Source organism: Camellia sinensis, chromosome 7 (genome assembly GCF_055761805.1).
Source record: "Camellia sinensis isolate YWXY chromosome 7, ASM5576180v1, whole genome shotgun sequence".
Lineage (NCBI taxonomy): Eukaryota > Viridiplantae > Streptophyta > Magnoliopsida > Ericales > Theaceae > Camellia > Camellia sinensis.
In genome coordinates, this window is record NC_138967.1 from 127,704,645 (window position 1) to 127,731,260 (window position 26,616).

The 26,616-nt window shown below is 35.7% G+C and overlaps 1 long non-coding RNA gene across 1 annotated transcript; it reads right to left on the reverse strand.

The window, feature by feature from the left end:
• Positions 1-20,996: 20,996 nt before the first annotated feature.
• On the reverse strand, positions 20,997-25,976 carry LOC145795306 (uncharacterized). Its single transcript, XR_014336035.1, has 3 exons — positions 25,781-25,976; positions 22,359-22,445; positions 20,997-21,266 (listed from the first exon to the last, which is right to left on the reverse strand). It is a non-coding gene; the product is annotated as an uncharacterized LOC145795306 (long non-coding RNA).
• Positions 25,977-26,616: the final 640 nt, after the last annotated feature.

A 26,616-nucleotide genomic window follows, 5' to 3' on the forward strand; every position in this document is an offset into this window, starting at 1 on the left:
ATAAATTTGCATAAGTATGAGTATCATCAAAAGATTAAAATAAAAGGTATATATATAACCATGACATATGTAATATCATACTAAGACATGATCACAAACTAATAGGTACATTCATGAAGATAAGAGCATAGAACACTACTGCAAAAATAAATTTCTAGATTCGGTACCATTTAAGGATTAAAATTAAAAGAACCATTTCAGATTTTTCTCGAGCCTGGTCATCTTATAGTTCGTAGAAAATTTTATCTAGTTTCAAAATATTTTTCAAAAGTGAGATAGCTTTTCTAGATTTTTAGTTCTTCAAGAAATACTCTACCGCTGTCCAGATTTGTTGATCGTTACACAAATTGGATTTTCTTTCAAACCGTTCACTCTTTTTCAATAAAACCAATTTTACTTGAAAGCTAACCCTTTAAGGAAGTTTTTGACATAAAAATTAGGTCAAGAAATTTTTTCTACATTTTTCTAGAATTTTCGCAAGTTGCTTGAAAAGCTGGTTCTTTGAGCACAAAGATTGAAATAATAGAAAAGGTAAGAAAAGAGGATAACCAAAGATAATTTTTCACTTGTTTTATAATAAAAGCATGTTAAATAGTATATATTAAACTCAGAAATTCATATTGAAGGTGTTCCTTTAGAAACTATGAGAGATAGGTGTAGAAAAAGATAGTTTTGCATCGATTTAGAGAAAACACAGTAAGAGTGGAATAAGGCTCAATTCTTTTCAATTTTAAAACAAGAACACCATTACAATGCATCTGAAAATATTATTTTGAACCTCTAGTAACATATATTTGAAAAAATAAAATAAAGAAGAGAGTTGTACTTGAAGTTAGGTGAAGTGCAATTGCCGACTAAAATTTAGTTGCTAAAAGAAAAATATATGCCGACTAAATTATTTTTAGTAGTTAAAGATTGTATATTTAGTGACCAAATTTTTGTTGCCCAAAACTCTATTTTCAACGACTAAAACTCAATTGGTTGGCAAAAGTAAAACAAATACCAACTAAATTACTTTAGTAGCTAAAGATTGTACATTTAGGGACCAAATATTTTTTTAGTCTTCAAAAACCCTATGTGCAATGACTAAAACTCAATTAGTCGCCAAAAGTTAAACAAATGCCGGCTAAATTATTTTTAGTAGCTAAAGATTGTACCTTTGCCTACCAATTTTTTTTAGTCACTAAAGCGTGCACCTTTGCCAACCAAATTTTTTTTAGTAGCTAAAGTGTATACTTTTGGCAACTAAATTTTTTATAGTCCGCATTTTTAGTTGCTGAAAGTGTATTTTCTCGTAGTATAAATGTGACATTATTGATGTGGTAGTCCAAACTAATGACATAAAATTACACTTTTGATATGGTGACTCACATTTGTTTGGTAGTTAAGAGAAGGGTTATAAATGTGAGTTGTGATTTGTCGTTTGTCAAAAATATAGGTGAGCAATGTTACATGGTCTCTCTTCTCAAGGAAAGAAAAGAGTACTGGAAAGCCGATATTGCTTAATAGGTTGAAATTAATACTAAATGTTTGTGTTTCCCTCACATTTTTTGCTTGATTGTAATGCTTTTAGAACGAAGGTCTTGTTAACAAATGTCTAAGAAGTACAAGAAAAAAACAGGACAAGTGTAGAAATTAATACATTTTTCATTAGGTTCATAACACTTTTCATTTATTTTGAAATATTTTTTTAATTATTTTAATATTTTCAAGACACTTTATATACTAATCCTCACATCAAACAATGTATTTGCCTTAAAAACAAATGTAATAGTGTTGGTAGTAGTTAGTTTGGTACTACAAAGTCCAATTGACTGGGCCTTCCCTATATGGGGAATGCCTACTTCCTCAAATTATGAAGGGGACTTGGGGGATTTTGAAATTGCTTTCCCAACCACAATCAGAAATACCATGGACCATGAAAAGATATTTCAAAATTTATCTTGAAATGAGTAATATAGTATAAATTAAAGTTCATGTGAAGTGAGCCTTATTTAGAATGATTGTGATTAATAAATATATTTTTCTGAATACTTTTTTGAGAATTCGTTCTTGAATTTGTAGTATTGCTAATATAGAATAATTTAGGTAGATTTAAACTCTTGGCTTGAACTTCATGGGAATGGGGTTGCTGCTTTGAGGGCTTGTGGGAGTTTATCCTCGGTCTATTTTGATGATTTGAACAATTCATATTGCATCGTCGAGTATATTGTCCTTGCAAAAAATTAAGTTAATTGGACATTCGTAGCCCCATGATCAAGTCCTAATTGTTTTTAAAAAAATTATTAAAACCATATTAACGTTTTATTTTTTTTTTAAAATGTGTATTTGTTGTAGGGCTACATATATCCAATTAACATGGTTTTGATTTTTTTTTTTTTTTTGGTATGAATAATTTATTCAACGAACCCTACAATATGAATAGTTTGGATTATCAAAATATGCTTGGGATAACTTCCACGAGCCCTCACAACAGGCTGTTATGCCCAAAGGCACAACAGCATCCCTCTATTCGAACTTCATTGTGTTGTCCCATTGTTGTTACTAGAAGACCAAGACAGCTCATACCGTGTACCAAAAAAAAAAAAAAGAAAGACAGCTCAAGCTGATTGCAAAAATACATGTTTCATACGTATCTCATATATCTTGTATGTATGGTGCATCACTTTTATGTCTGGCATATCGTATGATAAAAAATGATGAAGTATGGTTACTAAGTATGAAGGTATTGATATACACTCTTAAAAGGGCATATTTTATGCACTTAAAATTTCAGTCACAATTTCATAATTTCCATTAATTTGGACTATGACAAAAGTAAATTGGTTTATATATATAAAATAAAAATAAAAATCACTAGTCACTTACAACCAAGCTCACTTTAATTCATAATAAAACATCACCAAATTTTATCACCAAGATTACTCTCTCTTATTTTTTTTTTTTTTTTTCCGATTCAAATCACTAAGATTACTTTGATTCATAACAAAATATCACAAAATCTCGTAACAAAACTAGTTTGTGCCATTAAATTTTTTTTTTTTGGGGACAAAAGTCTCATAACCAACCAGCATACCTTCATAATCAAATTCATCACAAATATAACGAAAGTCTCATAACTAAGCACTTGTAGTATTGAATTTTCCCAATAAGTAACTGATGTTAATTTTTAAATTTTTTTATTTGAAGACTCTTCTAAATCTAGTTATACCATAAATTCAAACTAGTATGTTGAAATGCACTGATCAACTATATATGGTACCAACAATGAAATTGGCACTACCCTATTCGGTACAATATTAACAACATTGCAATAAGGGTAATTGTGGCTGGAATTCTTTTGGATTTATTTTTCTCTGTGGAAAACCAATTTCCGTTGTTAGCTCCAAGGAGCTGTGATTTGGTGTGGTTACAATTATTGCTTGATGGCTCCTCTTGTATATATGTTCATTACATTTTTGTATTAAAATTTTCACCTAACAATATCTACTAATAATTCTATGTGACAATTCATGGAGACTGCTTTTATTAATAGAATGATATGATAAGTTGGCGTTGGTACTTACATGCATTAACATCTACTTCCAAATGCAAAATTAATGAACTATGCCCTATTTATGTTGTTTGGTGCCTTTGTTTATAAACGACTGTATTTATACCACAAGAACACTATGGCAATAAATGAAGAAACCTCCAATCCCTTTGTTTTTAATTCTTCAAGCAATAAATAATGTCAACGACAAATTCATTACTTCAATATTTCAAGCATGTGTTTAATTGTAAGTCCCCATCAAACAACACAAACATAAAACCCAAGCGGTAAAAATTTTGAGTAAAAGATTTAAAATCTCGAATTCGAGTCACCTCAATGAGTCACTCGAGATTTTTCCCATTTGTTAACCTCAAGGCTCTATAATTAATCAAGTTGTGCGCATATTGGTCCATACACCTAGTTATCAAAAAAATACAAATAAAATAAAACAAAACAAAACAAAACAAAATAAAATAAAAAAACACAAACATAAAACACATGCAAGAGGAACTCATGCTAATGCAACTACAATGTGGAGTACTTTCTTTGCACTGCCTTCATGTTTTCCCTCTTCATACTTGTGATTATAGAGGGATTGGATTCCATGGCATAATGGCTCCATGTTTCTTTGTACTTTTGATTATAAAGCAATTGGTTATGAATTAATCTTCGTTTAATTTGTATATTAATATACCCACATGCGACATTACATATTATCACATTTGGGACATTCAACTTTTACTTGATTTTGATGGTCATATTTGCAATTTTGGCTTGCCTAGAGTAAAACAATGCATGAGATTTTTGATAAAGCAAGGTGCAGGATTTCGCATAGCCTTGTCCTTATTTCTGAAGAGATATCCATCGTCGTATAATGAAATTGACAGTATTAAGCATAGGGCTGACAATAAACTGAGTAGTAAATTATTCAAGTCTGATTGATAACTTAACGAGTTTAAAATTATGTTCAAACTTGATTTATTTGCATAAAAAGTTAAGCTCGAGTGACTTGATTTTTTTATGGATATATAAGCTTATCAAGCGAAATAATTGGTTGTTCAAGTTTTGTTTAAAAATTTAACGGGTTTAAAATCGTGTTCAAGTTTGAATTGTTTACATAACGAGTTAGTCTCAAACAAGCTTTTAATAAGCCAAACACGAGTCGAGCTCGAGTAATTTGGTTCTTTTAACAACCCTAATTAAGCACTACAGATTGGAAGTTAGGTGAAACAATTGGATTTTGTAAAACCATCTTCCACAAAGGATAGTTTTGTAACAACCAAATCGATTGTATAAATTGTGAAACAGTTATATCAAGTTGTGAACTGACTCGTGAAACTGAATTAGTAATATTTGAAAAAAAATTGATACATATAATTTTCATCCTCACTAGTATACCAAGTGCATCAATTTTAAAAAGCAAAAAGCATATTAACTATAAACCGGTTATATCAAGTTGTGAACAGACTCGTGAAACTAAAATGATATATATCCAAAAAATAACTAATACACAATCTTCTTTCTCACTAGTATATCCAAGTGTATCGATTTCAAAAAGCAAAAAGCAGATTAACTATAAAACGATTGTATCAACATGTGAACTGACTCACGAAATTGAATCAATATGTATCTGAAAACTTGTGAGGCCGAGGGGTTGGTTGTGAAGTTGCAAGCTGCAGTAATAGGGGAGTTTGCACTATCTGAATCTCTCAATACATTTTCATCACTTGTACCTTTAATTGTATATTTTTAATGGCATTTTTACTTTGCTGATAAAAAAAAAATGTATCTGAAAACAACCAATACACATAATTTTCATTCTTACCAGTATACCCAAGTATATCGATTTCAAAAAAGCAAAATGAAGATGCTTAAAACCATGATCATGGTCACAATTCTCTTTATTGTTTCCAACTTATTGACAAAACTTAATTGTAGAATTAACAGTAAATAATTTCATAAAGGGATCATTGAAAATAAAAAAATAAAAACAATTTAGCAAGGACGAAAATAAATACCAGCAGATGAAGCCTTCGTGAAAGCTTCTAATTTCTGACTAATAATCTTCACTGATCTGGAGATGTCAAGTGGTGAATAAAAGATTGTCATTCTCTCTAATGATTTGGCATGTTTGAGCATGTACTTAATTAACCCTACTTCATTCTCGTCATCTGAGAGCTCTATCTCTACCTCTTTCAATCCATTAACAAACAAAAATTGAGCTGATTCCCACCACTCTGCATCCCAGCTTTGTGCTTGTGTACCCAACTGTAGACGCGCCCGTGGGCCTCACTACAGTTCGGACTCAATTTGTGTCACGGTCCTTAATCTGAACCAAAGAGTCCAAATCCGGCAAATCGTTTTGAGAAACAGATTTTTGAAAAGAAGTGCCAAACATGGACTGCTTTGCCAGATATAGAGTTGCCACCTAAATATTTTTTTATGGGGGAATTTAGGAAACCCTAACTCGGTGCCAAAGGCCACGTGTCCGTCATCACCAAATTTGTCTCGGCTCGGGAGCTTGGGTACGATCGGGGAAGGTTAGCTATGAGCACCCCCTCTCGCCCGATCCGAAGATCAGCCTTTACTAACCGTGATATCCATTTTTGAAAACGTTATGTGTTCTTATTCCATTTATCAGCCTAGAATTACTATGTTATGCGCACAGCAAACAAGTATAGACCAAATCGCTTAAATTGGAACAAAACATTGCATGTTCGTTTTGAAGATGGTTTGTTACTCGCAAGTAAGCTAAAATGCAGGTTTTGCCACCCTCGAGTGGGCTTTTAGAAAAGATGGTTTTGCCACTATCTAGTGGGCTTAAAACTCACAATTTTAATGCATTATTCCAATTTAGGTAATTCAACCTCCATCCACAGGCATTCGAGCAGTTATATCACATAAGCAGCTAGCCTCATGGTAATCATGCTGTTATGGCAACACTCACACGCATGCGGTATGCTAAAGCATAAATGCTTACCAAGTACTCCAAGCCAAAACAAGAACATGTTAGCAATCATGCATGATCCAAGTCCATGTTTAGATGCCTAATGCAACGCATACGGAATGTCACTAGAGTAGGCACGGCTAGTCTATAAATGACATGTGAAAATGCACAAGTAACATGTATTCAAGTTAGATTTGAAATACTTATGCAGTTAGTATGATGCGCCGAGTCTGGTGCATGCAATACTGATGAATGATGCACGCATGCATAGCATAAGGTATGCTAAAGTAAACATGTCCTAATACTAACCATCAAAAGTAGGTAAGTAAAAAGGAGAAAGAAGTGGGGGTTGGAAGACATGCACACACGCACCCACACTTATTACAGATTTGGCCTCACTCGGAGGGACCGAAAGAATAATACAAGTTAATTAACCTACAAGCTAATTAAATATTACAGACCAATTAATTAATTAACAAATTAACTAATTTAATGAAAACAGTAAACGGCCTCGGGAAGAGGGCCCAATGCAATGCGCGCTCGGCTCCGCTCGGAAAGTCACTGCCATGCACAAGTTGCCTCTGCTTTGACTGTTCTGCTTCTCTGGAAATTGCATAACTTCCAAGGTTGCTTCTCTGAGTGTTTTGGAACACCACCGGCTGAGTGGGATCATAACAGGCCATTTAAAATGGTCATCGGCTAAACATTATGCTCTCGGCCAAACACTCTTTGCCGATCGGCACTCAACACTGTCGGCCGGCCAAATCTTCCTACAAAAACTGGTTTGACAGCAGCAGAGGACAAAACATGGCATGGCAATGCATTTCAAGCAATGTATGCACCGATCACACCTCTTATCATATTTATGACTCAAAGGGGTGTGCTCCTTGGTTCTCGGACCATCAATCGCGCATTTCGATGCATGATGGCCCAAGAGACCAAGTATGCATTTTGATTTCAAATGCAATGCACACACACACAAACAAAGACCCAATCCCTATCACTAGATCACGGGACAAGGCATGCATGCTAGATGGAATGCAACCTTGGCATGCAAACTAGTATGCTATATGGTATGGAGGGGAGCATGCAAACATGCGATGTACACTAGGTACACAACCTAAGCAAACAAGGCAAACAAGCATGTCACAACTATGCAAGCTAATGAAGCATGCGAGATGTGATATAATCATGCAAGTGTGCAAGACATGCAAACATGCTAGCAACTTGACCCAGGGAATGCATGCCAAATGCAAGTGATTTCAAGCATGCAACTCATGCAACCAAAACATGCAAACGTGGATTAATGCAACAACATTTGAATAGCATGCAAAAGGTGGATTTTAACTGAATTAGGCAGCTCTCAACTAGGCCCAAAACAATGGCTAACATGCTCAAGAATGGAAGGACGAATGACATGCAAGCATTCATGCACACAAGGACTAACACCTAGGCATATAAGAACAACTCTCAAGCACACTTAAGAGGATGCAAACATGGGCTAATGGCATGCATTATAAGCTTTGAAAATCATGTTAAGAATGGTGCTAAACCAAGTAACAAGGTAAGCATGGCATGCAACAATGGTCCAAGATTCAAGGCAAGCCCAGGGGGGATTGAACTACACTTAATGCAACCGCACACGGCATGAATTAAATGACCAAAACCAGAGTTTTAGCACGCTAAAACAAAGCCAAAAGACCACTTAGATGGCAACTAAATGACTTACACATGGAAGCATACACAATGACCAAACATGGAGCATAGGACACAACCTCTTGAAGCATCAAAGGGGCCATGAAATGCAAGCATACAAGCATGCTAAGAGGACTAAAATGATGCTATAAGTGGTGTCAAACCACCGAAATAAATCAAACAATACATGCTCAACACTTCACACATTTAAAGCCTACAAGCTAAACAATGTAAAGGGGCTATGCAATGCATGCCATGGTCGACCAAAAAAACTAAAGATAGACCTTAAGCATGGCAAAACAAACATAAAAGCTTCATAAAGCTAGGCCTAAACATGCTTGAATAAGGGCTCAAAGCATAGGACATGTTAAGGCTAAAACAAGGCATTACAAGGCATGTATGCTAAGCAAGCATGGTGTACCAAAACCAACATACAACAATGCTACATTATGACATAATAAGCATGAAAATCAGTCAAGGCATGGTCAATACACACTCAAACTATATGCTCCCTCAAGAGGCTAAAAATGGCCCTTTTCAAGGACAACAAGGAGAGGGGGTGGCCCTCTCTTTCCTAGGACCTCAAGGCACCATCCTCATCATTGAAATCCCTCAAGATTTCAGTGGTGAGGAGGCCCAAACACAATGGTCCCGGAGCTCAACCGAAATGGCACAAAACAAAGGCCAAACAAGCCTTAAGAGGGGTCAAACAACCCCAAAGCTTAAAACACCCTTAACAAACTATTTAGAGGACTCAAAAACAAGAATTTTCTATGTTATATGTTAAGCTCAAAAACAGTTTCAAATAAGGCAAAACAAGCTATGAGAACAAGGCTTAAAAGAGGTAAAGGCTCACCCTTGAAGCACGACAGCAAATCAGCAACTTTTGGACGAAGAAAAGGCTTCAAATCACTCCAAAAATCACCTTCAAGGACCTCAGCTCAATAAAGGGAGTAGAGAACTAGGTGTTTGTATGCAAAAGTGAAAAGAAAATGCACTTTTGAGCACAAACAAGCCCTAAACCTTAGAGAGAGAGGCAGAAAAATGTAGTGAGAGAGAGAGATTTTTTGCTCCAAGTTCTATATCCCTCTTGTTGTCTTTTCTTCTTCTTTGAGAGAGCTTGATTGATATAGATACATATCAATCTGCAGCTCCTCAGAACACCCACGTCCAGGTATGGGCTGGGGTATGGCCTGGAATGACAGCTGCCAGCTGTCTACAGAAATATTTGTTGAAAACCACATTTGGCCGGCCGGCCGGCCATCAAAGTGGCCGACCGGCAGTCAAATTGGCCGGCCGACCATCACATTTGGCCGATGGCAACACAACACAGCCGGTGGCCTTAAGCCATGGCCGGTGGAGTGTGGGGATGTCCCAAAAGCCATTTCCTGCCCTCCAAAGCAAAAACACAAGTGTTTGGTGCAAAACCAGACACAAAACGGTCGAGTCGAGAGATCCTGAGGCAAGGTGCGTAGCCGAGGCCTCTGGGAACTCAAGACGAACACAAACATGGATGATCACCGAGTGTTCAAGCGGTGACGTCCAAGCCTTGAGGACGGTCAAAAATGGGGTGTCTACACCAACATACGTCCACCCCCATTAAAGTTCAGAATCTTGTGGAAAGAAAATATGATTAAAGTCAAAATGATTGAAAAGATATATAAAGATTCAAGATAGAAATGCACCTATGTATCTAAAAAATGGGGTCCATGTCACCATGATTTCTAAGGTTTTAATTTTGTTAATTTTGTTCTTAAAGTTTTTAGCTTGAGTCACATTGATTCAATTTTAAGTGGGTCACTAAAATCATTAATGGGATGATAATAAAATACACTTATGCTACATGAAGTATGTTTTTCCCGTCTCCTTGATTTTCATAGTTTTTAATTTTATTAGTTTCGCCCCTAAAGACCGAAGAAGAAGATGAAACATAGCCTTAAAGTGTTTTAGGGATGAAATTGATAAAATTAAAACTCTGCGAGTAACAAAGTGACACAAGACCTAAGAAGCAAGAACATGTAATACAAGATAGACACACTGACACAAATTTTTTAAAAAATGTAGTGATGACCAGTAGAGGACACGTACAAAATTTATAATTTTATAATTATTATATTTCAAATATAAGGACAAATAATTATTATATGCCATATATATCAATATTTAAGTAAAAATTATACTTTTTAAAGTTTAAAGGAGGATAATTGGCATAAATTTTCATTTTCTATCTAGACTTCAAGTATTTTATTTAAACTTATAATGTATTTCATGTATGTCTACATATTGAGAAATGTCTAAAGAGTGTCGTGTTAGTGTTTGATATAGTGTTGAACATGAGACAATACCATTTTAGAAATATTTGTACTTATTAATACAATATACATATTTTAGGAATTATATATATATTATTTTATTAATTATTTAGACGATGATCCAAAATTAAAATAGCCAAAATAACACAAAATGCATCAACTCCAATAGCAGCATTGTTTTGGTTGAGAGCTCTTGTGAACGAATATTTTAGAAGACAACAACTTTTTTTTTTTTTTTTTTTTTGATCAGCAAAAAACAAAACTTTATTGATGAAAAAGCATATTACATGGGATATTACATCAACAAAGAAGAGAAGTGCAAAAAGAATCAAAGAAAACCTTAACAATCCTAACTAGGTTGGCACCGCAAGAAGCACAATCATCTGCTAGCACTTACCCAAGATTGGTGAGGAACCAATCAAACAAAACCCAAAGAAGAAACATACCAACTATACAAAGCACAACAAAACCAGGAGTGCTAGTAGTGCATCAAGACCAGTAGTGCATCACCCAACTCCAGCATCAAGCCACTCATCAAACCAATCAACCCAATATCAGCACAAAAGTATTCAACCTTTGTTGCCCTGAACTCCACCGAACAAGCACTGCCAATCAAACAAATGCAGACCACCAGATTTGATCCAGATTAGACAACCACCATTACTGATACTGTAATGACCCTCATTCTCGTCTTAGTCACGTTCATGTACATCTGCATGATTTTGTCTTGATGAGCATGCATTTGTAAATTTTGAATTGTTTTGCCTAAGTAAAGGTCCCTGCCTTGTTTTGTGCTTGTGTGATTTACCTGTGTATTACTGGTATGCTTTGTTCCTTGCTTGGTGCATTAAGCCTAGGTCACACCCTTGAACCTTACACCTAGGACCATCTTGGAATCCACTTTGGTTAACCTCCACTTTCACCCTGGCACATTGGCCGAGATGTCATCATCTAGGCCGAGGTATGCATCACCTAGGCCGAGATGTGTATCATCTGGGCCAAGGTGTTATCATCTAGACGTCCTAGATCTTTGATCCTTGTACCTAGTGATCTTGTTCCTAGACTGGTATGACCTAGATCGATGTGTGGCATATCTAGACTGAGGTGTGGCATAGCTAGGTCAAGTGTTATCCTTCCTAGTCGAGATCATTGAGACCTTACTTGCCGAAGCCTATGTCTTGATCGGAGATCCTTGCCTTGTCAGAGTGACCTTGTCACCTTACTTGTCATACACACTTTGTCATATCCTTGTCTTTTCACTCAGGCACCTTTTTGAGAAACTTCAATTCGGTAGTGCCACGTGTCCTAGCAGAGGGTTAAGTCAGCTGGCATTTTCCCAAGTGATTTGCTTGGCCACTTAGTTGATAGGGAAATAGAATTTACTGTTGACGTTATATCGGGAACCCAGCCTATCTCCAAAACACCCTATAGGATGGCCCCCGCCGAGCTTAAAGAATTGAAACTGCAATTACAAGAGTTGTTGGATAAGGATTTCATTAGGCCGAGCACTTCACCTTGGGGAGCGCCAGTTTTATTTGTTAAGAAAAAGGATGGCGCACTTCGTCTTTGTATTGATTACTGAGAATTGAACAAGGTAACCATTAAGAATAAGTATCCATTGCTGAGGATTGATGATTTGCTTGACCAATTACAAGGAGCACGAGTCTTTTCTAAAATTGATCTCAGGTCGGGCTACCATCAGCTCAAGGTTAAAGCCGAGGATGTTGAGAAGACTGCTTTTCGGACAAGGTATGGCCACTACGAATTTTTGGGAATGCCTTTTGGAGTGACTAATGCTCCTGCAACATTAATGGATTTGATGAACAGAGTCTTTAAGCCATACCTAGATGAGTTTGTGATTGTTTTCATCGACGATATATTGATCTATTCCAAGAGTAGTGATGAGCATAAGAAGCATTTGAAACTTGCCTTACAGATTTTGAGAGACAGAAAGTTGTATGCCAAGCTTAGCAAGTGTGAGTTTTGGCTTTCCAGCATTTCATTTTTGGGTCATGTGATTAATGAAGAAGGTATTTCGGTTGATCCTAGCAAAATTGAAGCCATTGTGAACTGGCCGAGGCCGACTAATGTGTCCGAGGTTTGTAGTTTTCTAGGTTTGGCAGGTTATTACAGAAAGTTTGTGAAGGATTTCTTGAGGATTGCAGTACCATTGATGCAATTGACTCAGAAGGGAGTGGCATATGAATGGACCAAGGATAGAGAGTCAGCTTTCCAGGAGGCAAAGACGAGGCTAGTCATAGCACTGATCCTTGTACTACCGTCAGGTAATGAGGAATTTCAGATTTATAGTGACGCTTCGCATAAGGGTTTGCGTTGTGTGTTAATTCAAGGGGGTAAAGTCATAGCACATGCATCTCGTCAGTTGAAACCTCACGAAAAGAATTATCCTACCCATGATCTAGAATTAGCAGCCGTGGTATTTGCTTTGAAAATTTGGCGTCATTACTTGTATGGAGCTTCTTGTCAAGTTTTCACAGATCACAAGAGTCTGAAATGCTTGTTCACTCAGAAAGAATTGAATATGAGGTAGAGGAGATGGCTGGAGTTATTGAAAGACTACGACTTGCAGATTCAGTATCACCCAGGTAAAGCCAACTCAGTGGCCGACGCGTTGAGTATGAAGCTAGTTGGGAATTTGGCTTGTTTAGCAATGATTTTAGTGGAGCCGACTATTATTGAGGAGGTAAAGACCAGACAGATGGAGGATGAATTATTTAAGAAGTTAATTGATGAGATTGCCACTAAGCCGAGGCCAGGGTACACCATCGAAAATCAAGTACTTAAGTTTGAAGGAAGATTGTGCGTGGCCTACGTCACAGAGTTGAAAAGAAGAATTTTGTAGGAAGCCCATGGTTCCAGATTTTCCGTTCATCCAGGGAACACCAAGATGTGAAGCAAATTTTTTGGCGGCCAAATATGAAAAGAGAAATAGCCGAGTTTGTATCCCAGTGTTTGTATTGTCAACAAGTAAAAGCAGAACACCAGAGGTCACCCGGACTTCTTCAACCTTTGTCAATTCCTGAGTGGAAATGGGAACACATCTCCATGGATTTTGTGGTTGGTTTGCCGAAGGCACAAAAAGGTATGGATTCGATTTGGGTTATCGTTGATAGATTAACTAAGTCCGCACACTTCTTGCCCGTTAAGACTACCTTTAATGCCGATCGACTTGCTTTGTTGTATATGAATGAGATTGTTAGACTTCATGGAGTGCCGATGTCCATTGTGTCAGACCGAGATCCGAAGTTTGTTTCTAGATTTTGGCAAAGTCTACAAAGAGCTTTGGGAGCCGAGTTGAGGTTTAGCACAGCTTTTCATCCCCAGACCGATGGGCAAACGGAGAGAACAATTCAGACACTTGAAGATATGCTTAGACTATATGTATTGGACTTCAAGGGAAGTTGGGAAGTGCATTGCCATTAATGGAATTTGCTTACAACAACAGTTATCAAGCTAGCATTGGCATGGCGCCGTATAAAGCTTTGTATGGAAGGAAGTACAAATCGCCGATATATTAGACCGAGGTAGGAGACAAAGCTTTGATTGGTCCCGAGCTAGTCCAAGTGATGACTGAGAAGATTAAGTTTATTCAGCAAAGAATCAAAATTGCTCAGAGTCGACAGAAGAGTTACGCCGACTAGAGAAGAAGAGAGTCAGAATTTGAAGTTAGGGATCATGTATTCCTGAAGATTTCACTGATAAAAAGAGTTTCAAGATTTGGGAAGAAAGGTAAGTTAGCTGCTCGTTATATCGGGCCATTTGAAATCCTTAAGAGGGTTAACCTCGTTGCCTACAGACTTGCTTTACCGCCAGAGTTAAGCCAAGTCCATAGTGTGTTTCACGTTTCGATGTTGAGAAAGTATATTTGGGACCCATTGCATGTGATTGATTATTCTGGAATTGTGGTTAATGAAGATTTAGGCTATGAGGAGAAGCCGGTGAGAATTATTGATAGGCAAGTGAAACAGTTGAAGAATAAGTCGATACCGATGGTGAAAATTGAATAGAAGGAGCATTACGGCAAAGAGGCTACATGGGAAATAGAAGAGGAAGTGAAAATTCGTTATCTAGAGTTGTTTTCGGGGCAAGGTAACTTAAGTTTGGGGACCAAACTTCTTTAAGGGTGGTAGACTGTAATGACCCTCATTCTCGTCTTAGTCACGTTCATGTATATCTGTATGATTTTGTCTTGATGAGCTTGTATTTGTAGATTTTGAATTGTTTTGCCTAAGTAAAGGTCCCTGTCTTGTTTTGTGCTTGTGCGATTTACCTGTGTATTACTGGTATGCTTTGTTCCTTGCTTGGTGTGTTAAGCCTAGGTCACACCTTTGAACCTCTTACACCTAGGACCATCTTGGAATCCACTTTGGTTGACCTCCACCTTCACCCTGGCACATTGGCCGAGATGTCATCATTTAGGCCGAGGTGTGCATCACTTAGGCTGAGATGTGTATCATCTGGGCCGAGGTGTTATCATCTAGACGTCCTAGATCTTTGATCCTTGCACCTAGTGATCTTGTTCCTGGACTGGTATGACCTAGATTGAGGTGTGGCATATCTAGGCTGAGGTGTGGCATAGCTAGGTCAAGTGTTATCCTTCCTAGCCGAGATCATTGAGGCCTTACTTGCCGAAGCCTATGTCTTGATCCGAGATCCTTGCCTTGTCAGAGTGACCTTGTCACCTTACTTGTCATACACACTTTGTCATATCCTTGTCTTTTCACTCAGGCAGATTTTTGAGGAAATCCAATTTCGTAGTGCCACATGTCTCAGCAGAGGGTTAAGTCAGCCGGCAATATCATTTGCTATATCTTTGTCCTAGAAGAGAGAGAAGCTCTAGGAAGAGAGGAAGAAGGAGTTCTTAGAGTGAGAATAGATTTCCAAGCTTGATTCTTAGAGTTTGAACCATTGAATTCGTGTTTTGAGGTTAGAGTCTTGATTTACTCTTGTTGTTCTTTATGTTGATCTGGTCACATTGCATGATCTAGCATGATTCATGAGCCATGCATTGATTTAAGTTTGGTTTTAGAAAGAGAAAATGATGTTCTTGTGTTCTTCAAGAAAAAACCATGTTTTGATTTGAAAGTTTGTATCAAGATCTATGCTTTTGTGTTTGTTTTTATGGAATCTTCAAGTATGGGTACCCAGGTCCATGTTTTTGAACTCATATCATGAAATTTTAGATTTTGAATAAAGAAGTTATGATTTTAGCATTCATGTTCTTCATGTTCATATTTTTCATGTTCTTCAAAAGGAAACCCAGATTTTCCAGACTTAATTTCCCTGAATGTGGTCACCGGGACCACACCTCGGCCAAGAGGTGTGGGACCTCGGCCAAGACCTGGTTGGTAACTAGCATGTTTTCTTGAGATGAAAAACAGTGTTTTAACTCCCAGCACATGGTTTGTTTTGTCTTGACCTAGTTTTGGAAGAAATGCCGGGATCATTTATGCTCATGCAGAGCTTGTGTTTAAGGATGCATTGCACAACCATCTTTGAGCATTACTTCTTGTCTTCTTGAAATGCATTCAGTGGACTTTGCCATGTATTTTTAGGTCTTGGATTCTTGCCTTAAGCCCTACACCTGAAGAGCTATGCGAGTGGTATTTTTAATAAAGCTATGTTATAATGTTTGATAAAAGCTTTGCTTTGTTTCGTTTTGGAAACGTATTTGTTTAAATATGAATGATTATCCCTGGTTTTGTATCAAGTATTATCTTGTTTTGATGACATTCTTGGAAAGTCCTTAGTGCTAGGGGACTATAATGCAACTAGTACCCTTGTTTGAGATATCTCCCTTGCCATCGATGGTCTTGTACGGGTGGGTTTGTCTAATTGATTCCGGGTCGATTATTCCCTTGTTTTGTCAGGAATGTCATCACTTGTATTATATTGATGCTAGTAAGCATCCCTTGGAGCTTTGAAAGACTTGATAGATGAACTAGGTTCATCTCTTGATTTTGTACAAGCAATAATATGTATTGTTTTGATAAAGATCTCGGATAACATTCATTCAAACCTTTATTACTGATATCATTCACTGAGTATCCAAACTCACCCTCTCCTTATATATATGTAGGTGACGAGCAAGAAGGCGGTGACGCCTAGATGTATTTTGCAAGTTGTGTTCGGATTCATATTTTGCTAGCATCTTGAAGATTATACTTCTTAGCTTTGTATTTCATGTCTTTTGTATATGTCGGCTTGAGAAGCCTTTTGATCAAGATGTAACATGCACTTTATTTTATTTGTATTCAAGTTGTAAAACCATGTTAAAATGTATGTCATTTCATTTGATTTACGCACAGCTCTTATGGACTATGTAGATTTAAATTTATTGCTTCCGCACATGTAAGCCCCATGTGTGTACTCTGATTGTATGAATCCTTGTAAGTTGGCCTTTGGTAATCTCGGATTACTGGCCATCACGGTACCATTCTACTAGGGGCAGAATGGGGTCGTGACCGATACAGTCCTACACCTCGCAGACCACCAAATCATGGACCAAAGGAATTCAAGAGAGTGGCTATTAGGAATGGATTGACTTGGTGATGGCGGATAATATGAACTTTGAGGATCTTGAAAAGTTTTTTGACTAAAGGCAAAGTTGGTGCATTATGTATTATCTTAGAGATACCATACCTATAAAGATTGTCACAACTCCATGATGTTTGGTGTTGTGGGGCTGCTGCTCAGCGGTAATTTTGGAATGATGTTTCTAATCAAGTTTGGGGCTGCTGCAGAGTTGATTGAGTAGGGCTACTGCTGCTCCTGATGTTGGTTTTTGGGCTAATCTTGAAGTGCAGTTGCTGTGGTTGGTTTGAGGCTGGTGATCTGTGGGGTAGTTTTTGGTCTGTTTATTGCTGTTTTGATCTGTTTTGAGCTGTCAACTAATTTTGGTCTGTTTATTTCATTATTTTATTGCCGTCTGGTAGGTATCAGGTTTGGTTAGCTTTTCTGGGGTGATGTTGTTTTTGGTGTTTGTGATTGGTTCCTCATCAATTTGTGATGGTGTGCTAGCATATGATTGGGCAGTTTTATTGGTACCAATCTAGTTGTGATCGATTTGGTTCGATATGATGCTTTTTGCACTAATATTTTATTTTTATTTTTATTAATGTAATAGTTTTCTGTTTCATCAACAAAGTTCATTTTCTTCGCTGACAAAAAAAAAAAAAATATACCATAGGTGCGTCTCACCTAGTATTCAAATATATAACTTGTAATACAGTTGCACTTTCAATCTCATTAAGTGTTCATAGGCAAAAGTTATTGAAAACCAAATAAAATGAAATGAATATAGGGATGGGCTTAGTGGCCAACAGTGTACCTCACTAACAGCTCATGGGTTCAACCGTCTTCCATGTAGTAATTATATGGACATCAGTGTAATTTCACTACAAAAAATTGAGGTTTTAGAGAGTAAAATTTAGGAATAAAATTATTTTTTAGAGATCAAATAATTTTGTTGTGAAAAGTGTCGTAATTATAGTTTTAGAAATGAAATTGGACATTAGTGATGAATTATTATCCTTTTGAGACCAAATTTTTTGTCTAAAAAAATAAACTATTTTGAGACCAAATTATTTTGTTCCTAAAAATCTATTTGTTAGTGACATTGTCAAAATTTTGTCGTTAAATGCCTTATTTTTTACTTTTCGGGACGACCTTTTAGCGACTATCTTCATGATGATGGAAATTGGTCCCTAAATGTCTTTTGCAACAAAATTTTCACTTTTAGAGACCAAAACATTTGATCTCTAAAACTCTTATGTGTTGTAGTGTTTATTTATTTATTTATTTTTACAAGAATTGTCAAAATTCCTACTTAAGTTGTACATATAATCCTATCTAACAAAATAATAATAGTAATAATACATATTATTATTTTTGTCTAAAATACTGACAATTAACAACTGGGCCACATTGAAATGTAATTAAAAACATGAAGTTTAAACAATAAAATAGTAACTATAGTAATCAAAGCGAAATTTTGCCCAAAATAAAGGATTAAAGAAAAAAGTATAAAATAACTCAAAGCTTGAAAGGCGAACAAACATATATGTAAAAGTGTAATTGGCTTATAGTTGGTTGATCCATTGTATCTCATCCTGAGATATCTCAGATTAGGTGATGACTTGAGAAAAGATGCTAATAGAGGGACTCTGAAACTGTCCTTGTAAGGACCATCATGTATAGTCAAGTGCCGTAAGCTCTCGAATGACATTGCTGGAGCACAATCTTGGTTACATAGCATCTGCAATTTTTAGTATCAATTAGTACCACCAATAGAAATACAAAAATAAAAAATAGAAGAAAGAAAGCAAGAAAAGGAGCAAATAACTACAAAATTAGTAACATACAAGTCAGGCACTGAATAGCTAATCCTATCCGAGTTTAGTGTTGCCCATAAGGCTATCTTGGGTGGTTGTGTCCTGTTTTCACTTGGGTGGTTATGCCCTGTTGCTTTGCTGGTGTGGTATTTCAGTTTTGTTTGTTGGTGTTGCTGTCTTGTTAGCTTCTCACCAACTATTGAGGGCAGTGCTAATAAATGATAGGATATTCTCCTCGGTGCTAACCTAATTGAGATTAGACAAATATATTGTCATGCTTTATGCACTTCCTCCACTTTATTAATATATTTCCATACTTTGTATATGACAATTCCATCAATAAAGTTGTTTCTTTTAGTTGATCAAAAAAAAAAAAAAAGTAATATACAAAAAGACTGCACTTTTCTCAGTGTCAAATATGGTCGAACTGTAAATCAATAATGAAAAAAATTAGATGAAATTGGATATCCTAGCCATTGAAATTGATATCGTCAAAAAAATGCACATGTATGATTTTGATAACATATGACAAATTTGTTATCAAATATGTTGTCAAAAAAATGATGTGTTTATGATTATCAGTCTTGAACGATTTGTGCACATAGGCTTAGAAGATCAAAGTAATAATTATTAAAAACAATCACGTGTAGCTAAAAATTTGCCAAATACGACCACCCGACTGTGAGAGAAGTTCAATCCTAAAACAAATATAAACTAGATAAAATAAGAGAAGAAAGAAAGAAGCAAAGGTAGGTACAAGAATAACGTACAAAAAAAAATAATTAAATGTGAAAGAAGAATGCCATTGAATACCTTAATAAACCTGTCACTTAATTCCATTTTTCTTGCTTTGCTTAGGCAGCAAAAGAACTTTATAAAGCTGTCAATCACGGCCTTTACAAGAGGATAATCTGAGACAATAACAATGGCAATTTCCAGAGACTTGAATTCCCCTTTACAAGAGATATATACAAGGTCTCCTACATACTTAAACTCTTGAAGATTGGGTGCAAAAATTGTCAACGATTTGCCAGCCCGAAAACCTCCTCCATACCCCATTCGTCCTCCTACAAACGAAGTCCGCAGTTTCGCAGCAGAAATTTTGACATCACAAACCTCATCATGGATAGTAATTTTCATATCTTGAAGAGAAGAGCTTGTAATATTGAGATTGCTCATCCCATAAAACACCGTGAGGCTTAAATTTGTAAGGGCCTTACAGTACAAAGAAATCCACTCTCCGAGCAATGGATTAACAACTCTGAACTTGATCAACGACAACTCCTGCAGCGAGTTGAACTCTACATTGGGCAACTTGAGATTACCACAATTCAAGTTCAGTTTTAGAACCCGCAATGATGAGCAGTTCAAGGCACAAAGAGGCAAGCAAAATGTATTTTTCAAGGCAATGTCAAGATCAAGCTCTTGAACACGACACATGGTTGCATTATACATCCACTACTAAAAAAAATACTTTTTGCGACCGCCATAAACCGTCGCAAATAATAAAAAACAGTCGCAAAAGACTTTTTGCGACGGCCCATGCGACGGCAAATGGGGGTCGCGAATATGGGGGTGGCAAATACTTTTTGCGACGGCAAAGCAACGGTCGCAAATTATTTGCGACCACCTAAACTACTTATGGCGACCCCTATTTTGCCGTCGCAAAAAACAAAGAAAAATACTAACATGATCTTTGGCGACCATCTTGTTACCGTCGCAAAAAATTAAAAATAAAAATAAAAATAAATAAATAAATAAACAAATTGTGAAACATTAAAGCCCTTTTACCTATCCAGCTGTTTATCAAACAAATTAGACAAATCAAACCCACAGCTAACCTCTAGATATTCTTCCTATTTTCGTCAAATATTAAAGCTTGAACAAAATAAAAACAAAAAATGTCACAATTAAACAATTACTTTTAATATGTGAAACTTTTTTTCATCATATTCCAGTTGGGGTAATATCTGTCAAAACACTTCCAGTATACAATACTACTAATAGAACTTATAAAAGGCATGTCAATGAAGCACAAGCATTTCAAAGCCCAAATGATGAACTAAAGGTTTAAGATCTAACACGAGGCCTTTAAAGGACTGGGAACATCATTGTGAGAAGACATAAAAATGCAATCAAGTAAAGACAACCAAACATGCAGAACTAAGCTTCTTATGGAGCTCATCCAATTCCGATTGATAGCATGAGAAACCACATGTGTTAACAGCATTAAAATCCACAAGCAAAAATAAAGGTGAATAACCAGTAGCAACAATAATTCTTTGTTCTCACATGATAAAAAAATCTTATTCCAATCTCTAATCAGAGTAAGAGGGGAAGGGGAATGGAGGCAGGATAAGACAAATCATTGCTTACTTCTAATATCCATACTACCCTTGTTTTTTACCGGTCATACCTGCAACCACCTGCAAAGATGCAATCCGAATAATCAAATTAGTTAAAATTACCCGTGCACAAAATTCTTCCATCAGGTACATATATATTTGAAGTAGTACATAAAATGCCCGTAACGTAAAAAATCACTTTCGAAATGTTGAAATGCATAAAAAAAAACCTTAGGGGTAAAGTACATGGTTTTTATAGGGGAAGAATCCTAGTAATTTTTCTAGGCAAGACATCAAAAAGGAGCCCAAAACTCCAGTTATCAAGGTCTAGAGAAAGCAGCTGGGAAGCACTAGGGAAAACTCCAATTTGTGCATATTATGCCAAAGGTTAAACTCCAACAATTTCGCGGAAAGTCATCTGATGGACTTGTCTACCAAAACTAGGCATTACTATTAAATACAGCATGTGATAATGTTCTCCATCACCATGACATGCTAATAAATGACAAATCAATAGATAAAAAGCCTCTGCAAAATAGATGTGGTTCAATATGTATCCTTTACAGCATTAAAAAAGAAAGTTAATTTTTAATCCACTTAAAGCTCTATCACCGATATGCAAGATCATCTAAACACACTGATCATACAGCCTCCACGTAACAGAGTTGGTCAATACCATGTGAATATTTTCTTCCTTTCATTTAAGCATCACAATTAATTAACAAAGGTACTACTCTGATTGGTTTCCTTGACAAAAAGCTTTAAAAAAAAAATTTGGCTCACAAGAACGTTCCCTCATGCCTAGTTCTTCACCTATCATTCTTCCCCACATAATACAATCACAAATGGTGTGACTGTTATACAATTGCACTGCCAAAGGAAGGAGCCGAATTAGAACAGTGAACAGCTTGATGAGTATTCTGTCATCACACATACACTTACAAGTTACGAGTCCCAATTATAATAATAAGCCCTAAAGCAATAACTTTTTCATCCTTGCAAAGTCATTAGAACTTCAAATGATCTAACAAAGTAGCACCAGGCAAAATTAATTCAATAGATCACCACCATAATCAATGGCATGCAAATTTAGAACCACGTAATACATAAAACAAAAGAATAAGACATTCACCAAAAACTTCACTTCATGTAATTGATATGCTATTTTTTTACCATCTGGCCAACTGCAGTAGTAACAACTGCAGGCATGTTTCCGAAACGCAACCCATCAAACTCAATCACTCCAGATTGCTGAATTATCTGAAATAACAAAATAAAAGGGTAGTTAGATACCAACAAGCATAAATCATAGGCACTAACAATCCACAAGGTTGCAATCCACCTGTAAAGTTTACATTCCTACATTGCAGAAAACATCAGTGCCATTTTTTTAGAGTTATACCCTGCTAAGTTATGCTGAGTAATCCTCAGGGCATCCCAACAACAAAAGATTCTCAGGACAGTGCCAAAGCATAAACTTAAAGCTCACTTTACAGCAGGGAAGGAAAAAATCACCTTTGACTGTATTAGTGGCAAAATTTCAAGTAGAAATCTAAGATGAATTTTTAGGTGAATTTGTGAATGAACAATTATAATATACTTTAGAAACATTTCTTTACAAGCATTTATAAAATCCAGCCCCATAATTAGAATTTTATCAGATTATTCAAGAACAAATACAAAATACTATCTTCTTATAAATTTCAAATGCATTTGAAGTAAAAAATCTCAGAAATTCCTGGGGCAAATCTTTTAATTTCTTAGATGGCAAACACATCTTTCACCTCTAATCAAAAAGCTCTATGACAATTTACTGAGGCCACTTCATTAGATTCTTTGAAAAAGGCCGATTGATACAATTTATAGACTAAAAAATAAAAAATCCACCAATTGGCACATATTATGAAATGTATCACCAGCAACTTACTTACCCTCTAAAACAGGTTTCAAGTCAAAGCATGCCCATGAAAATGCATAATTAGTATTAATTCAGCATAGATCAATTAAAATCTAATAGTAGGCATCCAATAGACACAACCCAATTAGCAAGTCAGAGTAGAAAACTAATCAATCACATTCAAAATACGTTCACATACAAGTACATATGGCTCTACACTTATTCAAGTTTTAACAGTGAGTGACCCCCAAAATCTAGCAAAATAAAAGGCCTGACTGAAGGCACAAATGTATTATTAGGTGATCCAACTCCTGAAAATCAGATTTGCATAAATCACTTGCATACAGAACTATAAAACAAATCAGATCATGCAGTCACCCAAGAAATCATGCAATCAAATAACTACATAAATCACTTGCATACAGAACTATCAGTAGTTAAATAACAAAGATCAGGAAAAAAACATGTTTAATGTGTAACTATATATATATATAGATCAGGAGATATGCATATATATATTGTTTGTTAAAATGAGTGCCTTTGAAGCTACTTCAAGGATCTGTAAAGAGCCACATGTCCATGCACAAAGGAGTCAGACATCTCCTCTAATAGTGTAGTAGTGTAATGGCTCAACTAAACCACCAACAAAACCCATAGCTTAAACTTGAAGATATTTAATTATAGAGAAGGTGGATCTGTGCTTCATCCTATCCAGAATGGTTCTCTTGAATTTCCTATTTTTTAACCAGGTATAGTATACTTGAATTGGTATACATAACTTTCTATGTGCCTAATGTTGTTGACATTTGGTTTTTATTTTTGTTTTTATTATTATTATTATATATATATTTTTTTTTGGGGGGGGGGTGGAGGGATAAGTCTGATATTTGGGTTTCTTACATTACTTCAAAGTTAATTTATATACACAATCAGACTAATTTATTGGCTAAGAGCATCAACAGTTCCTTAACCCAACTTAAAACACTTCCATACCATTAAATTTTATCACCAGACGTCTGATAGTTTTATTCTAAATAGTGCCTAAATGAGTTTTGTGTTAGGCCAGCATACGCCAAAGCCTAATATAACTCAACTCTAGAGATAAAAATGTGTAGTGGATACAGTGGTTTTAAGCCTATCTCATGAAATGTTTGGAAACTCAATGCGGTGTTAACAATTCAAAAGTCCGAACTTAATTCGGACTAGACCGTAACAGATATACTAAATATAATCCCAATATAATGTTGCAGTAGACCTCTCCTCCATTTTTATTCATGCTATATATTTACTTTTTCCCCACATCTATCTTCACTTTCCTTGGTCTACAACAATAAAATTCAATGCTCAATGCTCAATGCTCAATGCTCATTTTTATTTTATTTTTATATCTTATATATAGGCTTATTATTTCATAGAGAGCTCATATTGGTGGAATTAATTCAGACCAAGAAAACCGCAAATAATAGTGGTAATTAGGACCACATGACCAAACATGTACTAATCTCAGTTTTGCAGTCAAAGAGCTTGGGAATATTTATCTTTATCATCCATAATCGTTTCCCAATCTCAAGAGGAGCAGTTTATTTTGATCAACCTTGTGATTCAAATTTTTATTTTGATCCTGTATATGACATTATAAATCCATAAAGAGCTCATATCTATGGGATTAATTCAAAAAGGAAAACCCAAACTTATATATATATATATATATATATATATATATATATATATAATCTAAATAAGTTTTGATATATGTTCAAGTTTGACTCGTGATGTTCTTATAAAAAATGTTGAGGATTATTTGGGGGCCTAGACTAACCACTCACAAATTTTGAAATCTTAAAAATGTGTTATTTTTTATAACTGAGATACACTGCTGCAATAATATCAGTATCTGCCCAATGAAAGATTGAGATCAACAAAGTCAAATCTGTTCTTCATTTCCAACTCAATAAAATAAATAATAAAAAAACCGGAGTTATGATTCTTTCTAGAACAGGGCCTGTGTATGAAAAAAATAGGACCTAGTGCACATGATTATTTCTAGAACAGGGCTTGTGAATGAAAAAAATAGGACGATAACAAATTCAACATTTAGATGACAAAGACGATGATAACAATAATGATGGCCTCATTTGGTGTAACTTTTTATAATCCAAAAGTTAATAATCAAAACACAAAAGTTAAAACAACCCTCCTAATTTCCCCATACTAAACTTTCTACAGCTATTTTCATCTCATTACAGTATGCATAAGTTGCAACAAATACCGACAGATTTTGAAGAGAAAAAATCACAAGCAGCCTCAAATAAGTTGCACCAAACAAACCATAAAATTGATTTCATAAATTCAAATTAGAATTCCAGAATTTGATCCACAAACAGTGAATACAAGCAGACAATGAAATTCAAATCTAGGTTGTAATTCGGATTCAAACAAACTAAAAATATGAGCTCTTTATGGATTTATAATGTCATATACAAATCTATTTGTAATGTCATATCTATGGGATTAATTCAAACAAATCTAGGTTAATTCCAGAATTTTACTGTAACTCTATGGGATTGATTTTCATTACTGTAACCTAGATTTGTTTTGTATTCAAATCTAAATGTAGAAAAAAATCATTTCAGAGCACACTTGATTTCTCGGATCATTATAGAGAATGTTGAATCGATAAAGATGTGTTTAGGCTTACCGATTATGAAATCTTCAACAGTAGTGGACTTGAGAAAGTTGAATCGATCGACAGATTCGAGCGAGAGATTCGAGCGAGAGAGGCAGTGAGATTTGAGCGAGAGTCGAGCGAGAGACAGATTTTGAGAGGGAGAGAGAGAGAGCCCAGATTTGGGAAATAAGAAAAAAAAAAGGGGGGGGGGATTGAGAGGGAGAGAGAGAGTCAGGAAAATGAGACGTTTTATTTATTTTTATTTTTGTAAGAACACGATTGGGTCAGGCAAATGAGATGTTTGATGTCTAAAAATGATTTTTTGCGACCGTTAAATAATCAGTCGCAAAAAAATAGACGCAAAAAGTCTTATTTCTAGTAGTGATCCATGTCACTATACGATAATCCATGTCGTAGTTGAGGTTGCGGTAAAAGAATGGGTAATCAATACGAAGGCGGAATAAGTCTGCCCCATTGCGAAGATGCAAGAATCTCTCGACAAATCAGGTAACACTGTCTAATTCTTGTTCCTTGATCGGTTTTACACCCCAGAATGTCTTTAAATTCAAGGATGATTCAAAAGATATATTCAAGCAAAGCATACAGAAGCAAAGCTGTCTTAGCCTACTTGACAACGTGCACACACACATGAAATGTCTCTCATATGAAGCAATGAAAAGATGTCATAAATTATGTTGTCTGGAAGATTACTTAGCCGGTCAAACTTGTAGTTGGTCTTTTTCAATTGTGGTTCCATGACCAATTGAAAACCTAACATAACCAAATAATAATAATAATAATAATAATCTAACAGTTAAAATAAAAACAAAGCAAATTTTGCTTGATAGATTAATATCTGAATACAG